The 13,593-nt window shown below is 44.8% G+C and overlaps 1 protein-coding gene and 2 pseudogenes across 1 annotated transcript in view; 2 read left to right on the top strand and 1 right to left on the bottom strand.

Moving 5' to 3' along the window:
- Positions 1–13,593, top strand: part of KCNJ6 (potassium inwardly rectifying channel subfamily J member 6) — a 371,462-nt gene that overhangs the window by 342,749 nt on the left and 15,120 nt on the right. The window lies entirely within an intron of this gene.
- LOC135052317 (5S ribosomal RNA) lies at positions 8,767–8,885 on the bottom strand (annotated as a pseudogene).
- On the top strand, positions 12,795–12,913 carry LOC135052316 (5S ribosomal RNA; annotated as a pseudogene).

Here is a 13,593-nt window from a genome sequence, read left to right as displayed (position 1 = left end):
GTATTGTCCTTACCGTGAAAAAGCCTTTACGCCGTATTGTGCGGAATCTCCTCTAACCTGAGCGAGTGTCCACGAGTCCTCTGTGTTGATCTAACCAAAAACAGGTCCCGCGCAAGCTCTGTGTATTGTCCCCTTATATATTTGTAGATGTTGATCATATCCCCTCTTAGTCTCCGCTTTTCCAATGTAAACATGCCTAGTCTTTCAAGCCTTTCCTTGTATTCCATCGTCTCCAAGCCTTTAATTAGTTTGGTCGCCCTCCTCTGTACCTTTTCAAGCTCCAGGATATCCTTTTTGTAGTACGGTGCCCAGAATTGTACACAGTATTCAAGGTGTGGCCTCACTAGTGATTTATATAACGGGAGTATAATACTCTCGTCCCTAGCATCAATACCCCGTTTTATGCATGCTAATATCTTATTAGCCTTCTTTGCTGCAGTCCTACTTTGGGTACTACTGCTTAGCTTGCTATCTATGTGGACACCTAAGTCCTTTTCCAGTACAGAATCCCCTAATTTTACCCCATTTAGTAGGTAGGTGTAATTTTTGTTCTTGTTACCACAGTGCATTACCTTACACTTGTCTGTGTTGAAGCGCATTCTCCATTTGGCTGCCCATGCTTCTAATTTAACTAAGTCGTTCTGAAGAGACTCGGCATCCTCCTCTGTATTTATAGCCTTACACAATTTGGTATCATCTGCAAAAATTGACACCATGCTCTCTAGACCTTCTGTTAGGTCGTTAATGAAAATATTGAACAATAGCGGTCCTAATACTGAGCCTTGCGGCACACCACTTAGCACTTCAGTCCAAGTTGAAAAAGATCCATTAACAACAACGCGCTGCTCCCTATTATCTAACCAGTTTTTGACCCAAGTGCATATTGTGCTTCCTAGCCCTGATTCTTGTAGCTTGTAGATACATGTGTATATATATATATATCTCAAACAAACAAGACAGCACCAATGAAAAAATTCTTTAGGAGTGGTGCAGTGTCCAAAAATAGAATACAAAAACATTCACTTTTGTAAAAAAAAAAACCTGCACTCACATTCAGAAGGGGATGCCACTGACAAATGGAGTCTGTATGGAAATTACACTGATGTTTACCTAATAAACAATGCCCTCTAAACGTGAGTGTGTTATGATTCCAGCACTCCTGACCGGAGGAGATTTTATGACAAGGACCAGAGCGCTGGAATGGAATGCAGGTAACGGGAGCAGGGAAGACTAGTTGCCCCTGGCGCCCTAACTCTATTGTCTCACCCGTGCTATCGGAAATCCCCTGCGAGACTATGGTTTCTTGAGCCCCTGGCAGCCACGTTTGAAGGGCGGATTATGTCTGCCCAACTCCGGTGCCCCCCGGTCTTAGTGAGAGACAAAGGGAAATCCGAGGCAGGATGATAACAAGAGGACCTCTGACTGACAACAGGCCAGGGGCAACAAGCTAACTAACAAAAACAGAAGTATGTGCGGAAACCCGCCAGGGAAAAGGACAACCAAAATCCACTTGTCCAATACTCCTACCCAGCACCGCCGGATACCAGAGTGGACCTGTGGAAGCGGAACCCTCCGCAGAATGCTCCAAAACACAAATAATAAATAATAAAGCGGACAAGCCGCAACACACGGCAAGGCCGCGACTCACGAACACCACTGGATGTTATATGGTGATTAGTCAGGACTCCAGGAATAAGATGACAAACTTCCGAGTTCAGGACTTCCGAATACTGGAATGACCGGATACAGCAAGACTGGAACAGACTCTCAGCAAACAGAAACAGCATGCAGGAAGCTATTACCGGCGTCTGTGAGAAGCCCTGGGAGTGTATTTAACAAGGAGTCCTCCAATCAGCTGCCAAAAGGCTGATTAGAATAAATGCCGTGCAGCTGCCTTGCTGCATGGCCAGAGAGCAGGAGAATACATTAACTCTTAAAACCTAGCAACGGGGAACACGGTCCGCCAGTGGCGTCCCCGTTGCTAGGGTCCGTGCGGCTCAGCGCGCCCGGCGTCCAGCGTTGCCAGGGAGCCGGCGGCTGTCCGCGTACGGCGTCCCTGGTTGCTAGGCGCCGGGCCGCACCGACGAGCGGACCCCGGCGCCTAACAGTACCCCCCCCTTGAGGAGGGGTCAAGGAACCCCTAAAGCCAGGCTTCCAAGGAAACTCCCGAAAAAATGCCCTCTTGAGCCTTGGGGCATGAAGATCCTTATCCAGGACCCAGGACCTTTCCTCTGGACCATAACCTTTCCAGTGAACCAGAAAATAAAGCCGGCCCCTGGACAACTTGGAATCGAGAACCTTCTCCACCAGGAACTCCTGTTGTCCCTGTACATCCACTGGAGATCTTCCCTGAGAGATCTTCCAAGGAAATTTATTGGAAGAAATGTATGGCTTCAACAGGGAGCAATGAAACGTATTACCAATCCGAAGAGATTTTGGTAAACGTAACCAGAAAGCAACTGGGTTAACTTTTTTAATGATATGAAATGGTCCAATAAATTTGGGTCCCAACCTAGCTGAAGATTGTCGAAGTCTAATGTTACGAGTCGACAACCATACCCTATCTCCCACCTTAAAATTGCAAGGACGTCGGAGCCGGTCAGAAAAAAATTTCTCACGAAAGGCCGCTTTTCTGAGAGCAAGGTGCACTTTTTTCCAAATGGCTCTGAGATGGGAGGTTAAGGTTAGCGAGGAAACTGAGGAATGTTGAAAAAAAGAATTAGCTCTGGGGTGAAAACCAAAAACTGAAAAGAATGGAGACACGTTGGTGGAGGAATGACAAGAATTATTGTAAGCAAACTCCGCTAATGGAAGAAACTCGGACCAATCATTCTGGAGTTTGGCTGAGTACAAACGCAAATACTGTTTCAATGATTGGTTAACTCGCTCGGTTTGCCCGTTGGACTGTGGGTGGTAACCAGATGTTAATGACAATCTCATCTTTAATGAAGCACAAAAACACTTCCAGAATTGTGCAACGAATTGTGGACCCCGATCAGAAACAATATCAGTGGGCAACCCATGAAGTCTGAAAATATGGCGGAGAAACAACACTGCCAATCCTTGGGCAGATGGCAGTCGGGGAAGGGCAATGAAATGAGCCATCTTGCTAAAACGGTCTACTACCACCCAAATGACTCTGCATCCAGCTGAAAGGGGAAGGTCCACCACAAAATCCATGGAAATATGAGACCATGGCCTGAGAGGGACATTCAAGGGCATAAGTTGCCCGATAGGCAAGGAACGGGGAACCTTATGCTGTGCACAAACCTGACATGAAGAAACAAACTCCTTAACGTCTTTAGAAAGACCAGGCCACCATACTGAGCGGGAGACTAACTCCAATGTCTTAGAGATCCCTGGATGCCCGGAAACTTTGTTATCATGGAACTCAGTCAAAACATTAGCTCTCAGGAACTCAGGGACGTAAAGACGACCAGCAGGAGAATTTCCAGGAGCTTGGTGTTGAAGCTGTTTTAACTGGGTAAATAAATCTTGTGTGAGGCCTGCCCAAATGACTGAAGATGGAAGTATGGGAGTAACAGGACTGTTATCATGAACCGGAAGAAAACTGCGTGACAGAGCATCTGCCTTGGTATTCTTGGAACCTGGCCTGAAAGTTATAATAAACTTGAAACGAGTAAAGAACAAAGCCCAACGAGCCTGCCGGGCATTCAGCCGCTTAGCTGATTCGATGTATTGCAGATTCTTATGGTCAGTCAATACTGAAATGGTATGTGTTGCTCCCTCCAGCCAATGCCTCCACTCCTCGAAAGCCCATTTTATTGCCAGTAGTTCCCGGTTACCAACGTCATAGTTGGATTCAGCGGAGGAGAATTTCCTAGACATAAAGGCACAAGGATGTAGTTCCTGAGACTCTGGATCCTTTTGAGATAGTATAGCCCCTACTCCAACCTCCGAGGCATCAACCTCCACCACGAAGGGCAATCCTGGATTGGGATGTCTAAGGACTGGAGCCGAGACAAAAGCTTGTTTCAAGGCCCGAAAGGACAACTCCGCTTCACGCGACCAGTTGGTAGGATCCGCTCCTTTCTTTGTCAGGGCCACAATGGGAGCAACCAGGTCGGAGAAGGAATGAATGAACCTCCTGTAATAATTCGCAAACCCTAAAAAGCGCTGAATTGCTTTTAAATTGGTGGGTTGCGCCCAACTAAGGATGGCCTGAAGCTTCTTTGGTTCCATGAAAAATCCCCGAGGGGAAATAATGTATCCTAAAAAAGATACCTCCGTGACATGAAACTCGCATTTCTCCAGTTTGGCATATAGATGATTCTCACGTAACTTTTGAAGAACCTGACGCACCTGGGTAACATGTTGTTCAATAGAGTCAGAATAAATCAGGATGTCGTCTAAGTAAACGACCACGAATTTCCCTAGGAAGTCACGGAGCACATCGTTAATGAGGTCCTGGAAAACTGCTGGAGCGTTAGACAAGCCGAACGGCATCACTAGGTACTCGTAGTGACCCGACTGAGTACTGAAGGCTGTCTTCCACTCATCTCCGGACCTGATTCGGATGAGGTTATACGCTCCTCTTAGATCGATTTTGGAGAAAATCACAGCCGAACGCAGCTGATCAAAGAGGACAGAAATCAGCGGCAGAGGATAAGTATTTTTAACTGAGATTTTATTTAAGGCTCTATAGTCAATGCAAGGTCTGAGTGAGCCATCCTTTTTCTCCACAAAGAAGAAGCCTGCACTTAAAGGAGATTTAGATGACCTAATAAATCCTTTCCCTAGGCTCTCTTTAACATAGTCATTCATGGCCGCAGTTTCTGGCCCGGATAAAGCATATAACCTTCCCTTTGGCAATGCGGCACCAGGAATTAGCTCAATGGCGCAATCATAAGGCCGATGGGGAGGCAGAAGGTCTGCATTGCCCTTGGAGAACACATCAGCAAATTCCTGGTACTCCACGGGAATGAGTTCAGGAATTGCAGCAGCTATTCTGACTGGAAACGAAATACATTCCTTATCACAGAAGGCACCCCATTGAGAAATCTCCCCTGACCGCCAATCAATGGTGGGATTGTGAAAGGCCAGCCAAGGGTGACCCAGAACCACTGGAACTGCTGGGCAATGGGTAAGGAAGAACTCGATCTTTTCAGAATGAAGAGCTCCTACCGTAAGTAGTACAGGGGGTGTACAGAGGGAAATAACCCCATTGGACAGTGGACTCCCATCTAGACCATGCATGGTGACACTCCTACCCAAAGATAACTGAGGAATGCCTAAGGCCTTGGCCCAAGTTAAATCCATAAAGTTTCCTGCGGCTCCACTGTCGACAAAAGCCGACACCGAGGAACTGAGGCTGCCAAAGGAAACCTTAGCTGGGACTAAAAGGGAGTTATGCGAGGAGATAAGCTGCAGACCTAGGTGAACCCCCTCACAATTCACCTGGTCAAGGCGTTTCCCGACTTATTCGGACAATTACGAGCAAAATGTCCCTTACCCCCACAGTACAAACAAAGACCAGAGTTTTGCCTTCTGGCTCTCTCTTCAGGAGACAACCGGGAGAGACCCATCTGCATGGGCTCCTCTATGTCCTCAGGGATGGAATATACACACGGAGATGACCTGACCGATGCTCCTTTTTCAGCCTTCCGCTCTCTGAGACGACGATCAATCTTAATAGAAAGCTCCATGAGTTTATCGAGAGTCTCAGGAGCGGGATACTGGAGGAGACTGTCTTTAATTGATTCTGATAAGCCGAGGCGAAACTGACTGCGCAGGGCTGGGTCATTCCAGCCACAGTCGTTCGACCACCGGCGAAACTCCGTACAATAAACCTCTGCGGGATTCCTACCCTGTCTGAGAGCGCGCAACTGACCTTCAGCGGATGCCTCTCTATCAGGGTCGTCATATAACAGTCCTAAAGACCCAAAAAAAGCGTCTACTGACAGCAACACCGGATCATCTGCTTTTAAACCAAATGCCCAAGTCTGGGGATCCCCCTGGAGCAAAGAAATAATAATCCCGACCCGCTGAGATTCAGTACCCGAGGAGATCGGTCTTAAACGAAAATAAAGTTTACAGGATTCTTTAAAATTAAAAAACTCTTTTCTATCCCCAGAAAAACGGTCAGGCAAATGCATTTTTGGTTCAGGAACTACCCTCTGGGAAGTTCGTAAAAGATCTTCCTGCGACTTCACCCGAAGGGAAAGATCCTGAACCATCTGAGTAAGTTCTTGAATCTGACTGACTAAGAGCTGACCAGGATTTGGTCCTAACCCTGTTGGATTCATGAGGCCGACAATTTCTTACAAAAAACTGAATAAAAATTAAACTCCGTTTTAATTTTAAGTTTTGGTATGGCCGGTAATAATGTTATGATTCCAGCACTCCTGACCGGAGGAGATTTTATGACAAGGACCAGAGCGCTGGAATGGAATGCAGGTAACGGGAGCAGGGAAGACTAGTTGCCCCTGGCGCCCTAACTCTATTGTCTCACCCGTGCTATCGGAAATCCCCTGCGAGACTATGGTTTCTTGAGCCCCTGGCAGCCACGTTTGAAGGGCGGATTATGTCTGCCCAACTCCGGTGCCCCCCGGTCTTAGTGAGAGACAAAGGGAAATCCGAGGCAGGATGATAACAAGAGGACCTCTGACTGACAACAGGCCAGGGGCAACAAGCTAACTAACAAAAACAGAAGTATGTGCGGAAACCCGCCAGGGAAAAGGACAACCAAAATCCACTTGTCCAATACTCCTACCCAGCACCGCCGGATACCAGAGTGGACCTGTGGAAGCGGAACCCTCCGCAGAATGCTCCAAAACACAAATAATAAATAATAAAGCGGACAAGCCGCAACACACGGCAAGGCCGCGACTCACGAACACCACTGGATGTTATATGGTGATTAGTCAGGACTCCAGGAATAAGATGACAAACTTCCGAGTTCAGGACTTCCGAATACTGGAATGACCGGATACAGCAAGACTGGAACAGACTCTCAGCAAACAGAAACAGCATGCAGGAAGCTATTACCGGCGTCTGTGAGAAGCCCTGGGAGTGTATTTAACAAGGAGTCCTCCAATCAGCTGCCAAAAGGCTGATTAGAATAAATGCCGTGCAGCTGCCTTGCTGCATGGCCAGAGAGCAGGAGAATACATTAACTCTTAAAACCTAGCAACGGGGAACACGGTCCGCCAGTGGCGTCCCCGTTGCTAGGGTCCGTGCGGCTCAGCGTGCCCGGCGTCCAGCGTTGCCAGGGAGCCGGCGGCTGTCCGCGTACGGCGTCCCTGGTTGCTAGGCGCCGGGCCGCACCGACGAGCGGACCCCGGCGCCTACCAGAGTGCTGGTTCTTGTACTTTTTTTTTTTACAAGAGTGAGTTTATGTATATGTATATATATATATGTGTAGACAGGGAATGAGGTACTGAAGGCGACCACTGGTGCCAAATAGTATTATAAAAGTTAGGCAGTTTTTTTTTTTTTTAAAAAGGAACAACATTTATTTATGAAGCACTAAAACAAACCCAGGTCTTAAAAAGGTGGGAATTAATATAGGAAAAGTACACACATAAAAAACGCATATAATGCTCATAAAAAACTTCAATAGAAAAGGAACATAAAAAATAGGACATAAAATCTATAGGAATAGAAGCAGTCAAATTTCAAAGAAAAGAGGAGTAAAAATCTTAACTTAGTGTTTGAGGTTAGATCAAGGTAGCACCCAACGCGTTTCGTCCTGTGTGGACTTCATCAAGGGGTGATTTGAGACTAGAGACAGCACTACTATATATACTCATCCTGTACAGGAAATGGTGCTTACATCACTTCCTGTGGTTAATTACTTAGATTATTCAAAAAACGGCCATAAAGCATTCTAGGACATCAACAAAAACTTATACATATCTGGGCATCATATATTAAAAGATAATGTTTAAGAAATATAATAAAAGCATGTGTAAAGGCTTGAAGCGTATCGTGTAGCCGCGACTTCCGGTCCGGGCATTGTATGACCTCACATCCGCCCCACATCCGGTATCTGTTTCTGCAGAGTGCGCATGCGCGCGCTCTTCGTAGCGGGACGCGTCTTTTCTAGTAGTGGTAGTCTTGGTTACGGTGGAATTCTGCAGAGTGCGCCTGCGCGTGCTCCGCACAGCGGGACACGTCCGTTCTCGTAATAGGGATCTTTATTGCGGCGGACCCTTTTCTTTCATTTATGAGGCAGGAAACAAGATCCTCCGTCTGTTAGTTCCTGCTAATACAGTTCCTATGTGTTCTAAATTCACCGCGGCCATGTTATTGGAGTCAGGATTAAATGCCTGAGACTATTCCCCGAGTAAAGTTTATTCTTTGATTTTAGTCCTCGGCTCTCGGATTATCGCAGCTCCATATTCAAGCATGGATACATAAAAAATATAATAGAAGGTAGAATCAGCAGATATGACACAATAGTTAAAAAGGGGGGGCAAATATATAGAATGGATATAAGATGGATAAATAAATATAGGGGCACCACATGTTTACTAATTGAATTCCTTAATATATAACACTTAGCTGGATGCCCAACACTTATAGTATGTGGACATGCTAGGATCTTAAAAGAGAAAAGGAGCCACAAAACAGAGGCTTCATTGAATAGTGCACCGGACGATTTTTTGGGGGTGAGAGAGCCCCAATATAAACGTGTGGAAACAGAAAAAACCATATAGGCAATTGAAACCAGGCGGAATCTGACATACCAATATGTATACATAACATGTAGAGCATCATTCCAAATTCGTTCCAACACCTGTAACTTTACAACACCCGATGTTCTAAGGAGGTCTCCCATCCTTATACTGGCCGGGCCCAGCCTTGCTTAGCTTCCAAGATCAGACGGTGTCGGGCGTGCCCAGGGTGGTATGATTGTAATAGTGATGTGGAAACCTTAGACATGAGCTCACAAAATTGCCGTATATACAAAGGGGGGTACATTCAGTATCCCACTCTGGATCAATTAATATAGAACCAGAGTTATAGATCATGTTTATAGATACCAGATCGTGCTAAATAAAGACGTAACAATCCTTCCCGGTAAAGAAGGGGAACGGAATTTGAAGATAAGAGGTTGGAATACAGGGTGAAGGACTTAACCCTTTTTAGGGCACGTCAATGAAACCCCTGATCTCCCCTGGAGGTCTCCCCGCCAGGTACTGGTCAGGTCCAAAGGCACTGCTTAGCTTCCAAAGTCGGCCGGGGTTGGGCATGTCCAGTGTGGTGTTACTGTGACATTGCTCAGGAGACAGGGGTAGAAAATGAAAGTAGAAAGGTAAGGGAGACTAGTATGTAAAAAAACTGCTTACATTACAAGAAGGGTGCAATTTCATATCCGTCATTGAATCCATTTGGGTGCAGGGTGTTCAGTTCGTAGATCCAGAACATCTCCCTCCTGGAAAGGAGGTTCGAGAGATCACCGCCTCTTTCTCCCAGGGATACCATTTCAATGCCTTTATAAGTTAGTGACTCCGGGTCAGAGTCATGGCATTGATGGGAATGTCTTGATACAGCGTGTGTTAAGACTTTGTTCCTTACATTTCTGATGTGTTCTTGGATGCGAAGTTTCAATGGCCTCTTGGTTTTCCCAACATATTTCATTTTGCACGGGCACTCCAGGAGATAGATCACTGATGTAGTGTTGCAGTTTATAAATTGTTTGATCCGGTATTCTTTGTTCGTGTTATTGTTGAAAAAGGATTTTCTATTCTGGTTGAGGTACCTGCAAATGTTGCATCTGCCACACTTGAAACTGGCCACACATTTTGGCATGATACTTCTTGCTTCTGGATTTCTTAGCATGCTTGGTGCCACGAGATCTTTCAGACTCCTAGATTTTCTAAAGACTAGTTGAGGATCTTTGGTAAGGTAGTCCTTCAAAATGGGGTCCATTAGTAATAAGTGCCAATGTTTCTTAAGTGTTTGTTTAATGAGATTCTCATGTCTGCTATATGTAGTGATGAATTTCACTGTGTCAGGCTTCTTTTCTTTGGATTTGTACTTAAGGAGTTCGCTTCTGTCCATGCTTTGTGTTCTTGCAGTGGCTTCTTCCAGCAGGCGAGTGGGATACCCTTTCTCCTTGAATCTGCCCTTATATACTTCGAGTTGTTCATCCCTGTCTTCACTGGCTTTGCAGTTACGTGCTATTCTATTAAATTGTGAGAAGGGGATATTGTCCTTCCACTGTTGCCGATGGTTGCTTTTGTAATGTACATAACTATTCATGTCCACCTTCTTAATAAAATTGCTCGTGGTAACCTCTTTTTCTGTATGTGTGAGGACTAGATCTAAGAACTCGATCCTTTCTGTGTCATCTGTGGCAGTGAACTTGAGGTTCATATTGTTATCTGAGATGTATGTCAAAAAACCTTGGAAGCTTAGTTGATCTCCTTCCCACACAATTAAAATGTCATCTATATAGCGTTTATAAAAAATGATATTGTGCTGATATGGGTTATTCGTAAAAACATACTTGTCCTCCCACTGTCCCATAAAAAGATTGGCGAAACTGGGTGCAAATATAGTACCCATCGCCGTGCCACATATCTGTAGATAAAATCCGTCTAAAAACTTAAAATAATTGTGTTTCAGTATAAAATGCATTATTTCGCATATAAAAAGTCTGTGATCCTCTGTGGTAAGATGGTCTTTACTCAGAAACGCATTACAGGCCTCAATCCCTTTGTCATGCTCTATACAAGTGTATAGAGATTGCACGTCAATCGTGACCCACCTATACGTATCCTTCCACTGGAATGTCTCCATTAGGTTCAGGACCGATGTGGTGTCCTTCAGGTAGGCCGGTAGTTCCATCACATATTTTCTCAAGAAAATATCCACATATTCTGAGAGATGTGAGGTCAGGGAATCAATCCCTGCCACGATAGGTCTACCTGGTGGGTTGACTAGGGATTTATGTATCTTGGGGAGGAAGTAAAAAATGGGGGTAGTGGGTTTGGAATTTAACAGATACTGATACTCCTCTTTCGTGATTATTTCACGTCTGAAACCCTTTAGGAGCATTATCCTCAGTTCCTCCACAAAAGGTTCCTTGGGGTCCTTATCCAAGGGAATGTATGAGGATCTGTCTCCTAGTAATCTGTTCGCCTCCATGGTATAGGCTTCCCTATCCATGATCACTTGTATAGAGCATGACAAAGGGATTGAGGCCTGTAATGCATTTCTGAGTAAAGACCATCTTATCACGAATAACCCATATCAGCACAATATCATTTTTTATAAACGCTATATAGATGACATTTTAATTGTGTGGGAAGGAGATCAACTAAGCTTCCAAGGTTTTTTGACATACATCTCAGATAACAATATGAACCTCAAGTTCACTGCCACAGATGACACAGAAAGGATCGAGTTCTTAGATCTAGTCCTCACACATACAGAAAAAGAGGTTACCACGAGCAATTTTATTAAGAAGGTGGACATGAATAGTTATGTACATTACAAAAGCAACCATCGGCAACAGTGGAAGGACAATATCCCCTTCTCACAATTTAATAGAATAGCACGTAACTGCAGAGCCAGTGAAGACAGGGATGAACAACTCGAAGTATATAAGGGCAGATTCAAGGAGAAAGGGTATCCCACTCGCCTGCTGGAAGAAGCCACTGCAAGAACACAAAGCATGGACAGAAGCGAACTCCTTAAGTACAAATCCAAAGAAAAGAAGCCTGACACAGTGAAATTCATCATTACATATAGCAGACATGAGAATCTCATTAAACAAACACTTAAGAAACATTGGCACTTATTACTAATGGACCCCATTTTGAAGGACTACCTTACCAAAGATCCTCAACTAGTCTTTAGAAAATCTCGGAGTCTGAAAGATCTCGTGGCACCAAGCATGCTAAGAAATCCAGAAGCAAGAAGTATCATGCCAAAATGTGTGGCCAGTTTCAAGTGTGGCAGATGCAACATTTGCAGGTACCTCAACCAGAATAGAAAATCCTTTTTCAACAATAACACGAACAAAGAATACCGGATCAAACAATTTATAAACTGCAACACTACATCAGTGATCTATCTCCTGGAGTGCCCGTGCAAAATGAAATATGTTGGGAAAACCAAGAGGCCATTGAAAGTACTTCGCATCCAAGAACACATCAGAAATGTAAGGAGCAAAGTCTTAACACACGCTGTATCAAGACATTTCCATCAATGCCATGACTCTGACCCGGAGTCACTAACTTATAAAGGCATTGAAATGGTATCCCTGGGAGAAAGAGGCGGTGATCTCTCGAACCTCCTTTCCAGGAGGGAGATGTTCTGGATCTACGAACTGAACACCCTGCACCCAAATGGATTCAATGACGGATATGAAATTGCACCCTTCTTGTAATGTAAGCAGTTTTTTTACATACTAGTCTCCCTTACCTTTCTACTTTCATTTTCTACCCCTGTCTCCTGAGCAATGTCACAGTAACACCACACTGGACATGCCCAACCCCGGCCGACTTTGGAAGCTAAGCAGTGCCTTTGGACCTGACCAGTACCTGGCGGGGAGACCTCCAGGGGAGATCAGGGGTTTCATTGACGTGCCCTAAAAAGGGTTAAGTCCTTCACCCTGTATTCCAACCTCTTATCTTCAAATTCCGTTCCCCTTCTTTACCGGGAAGGATTGTTACGTCTTTATTTAGCACGATCTGGTATCTATAAACATGATCTATAACTCTGGTTCTATATTAATTGATCCAGAGTGGGATACTGAATGTACCCCCCTTTGTATATACGGCAATTTTGTGAGCTCATGTCTAAGGTTTCCACATCACTATTACAATCATACCACCCTGGGCACGCCCGACACCGTCTGATCTTGGAAGCTAAGCAAGGCTGGGCCCGGCCAGTATAAGGATGGGAGACCTCCTTAGAACATCGGGTGTTGTAAAGTTACAGGTGTTGGAACGAATTTGGAATGATGCTCTACATGTTATGTATACATATTGGTATGTCAGATTCCGCCTGGTTTCAATTGCCTATATGGTTTTTTCTGTTTCCACACGTTTATATTGGGGCTCTCTCACCCCAAAAAAATCGTCCGGTGCACTATTCAATGAAGCCTCTGTTTTGTGGCTCCTTTTCTCTTTTAAGATCCTAGCATGTCCACATACTATAAGTGTTGGGCATCCAGCTAAGTGTTATATATTAAGGAATTCAATTAGTAAACATGTGGTGCCCCTATATTTATTTATCCATCTTATATCCATTCTATATATTTGCCCCCCTTTTTTAACTATTGTGTCATATCTGCTGATTCTACCTTCTATTATATTTTTTATGTATCCATGCTTGAATATGGAGCTGCGATAATCCGAGAGCCGAGGACTAAAATCAAAGAATAAACTTTACTCGGGGAATAGTCTCAGGCATTTAATCCTGACTCCAATAACATGGCCGCGGTGAATTTAGAACACATAGGAACTGTATTAGCAGGAACTAACAGACGGAGGATCTTGTTTCCTGCCTCATAAATGAAAGAAAAGGGTCCGCCGCAATAAAGATCCCTATTACGAGAACGGACGTGTCCCGCTGTACGGAGCACGCGCAGGCGCACTCTGCAGAATTCCACCG

Source organism: Pseudophryne corroboree, chromosome 2 (assembly GCF_028390025.1).
Source record: "Pseudophryne corroboree isolate aPseCor3 chromosome 2, aPseCor3.hap2, whole genome shotgun sequence".
Lineage (NCBI taxonomy): Eukaryota > Metazoa > Chordata > Amphibia > Anura > Myobatrachidae > Pseudophryne > Pseudophryne corroboree.
The sequence above is the reverse complement of the archived record's forward strand: the minus strand, read 5'-3'. Positions and strand labels throughout refer to the sequence as shown.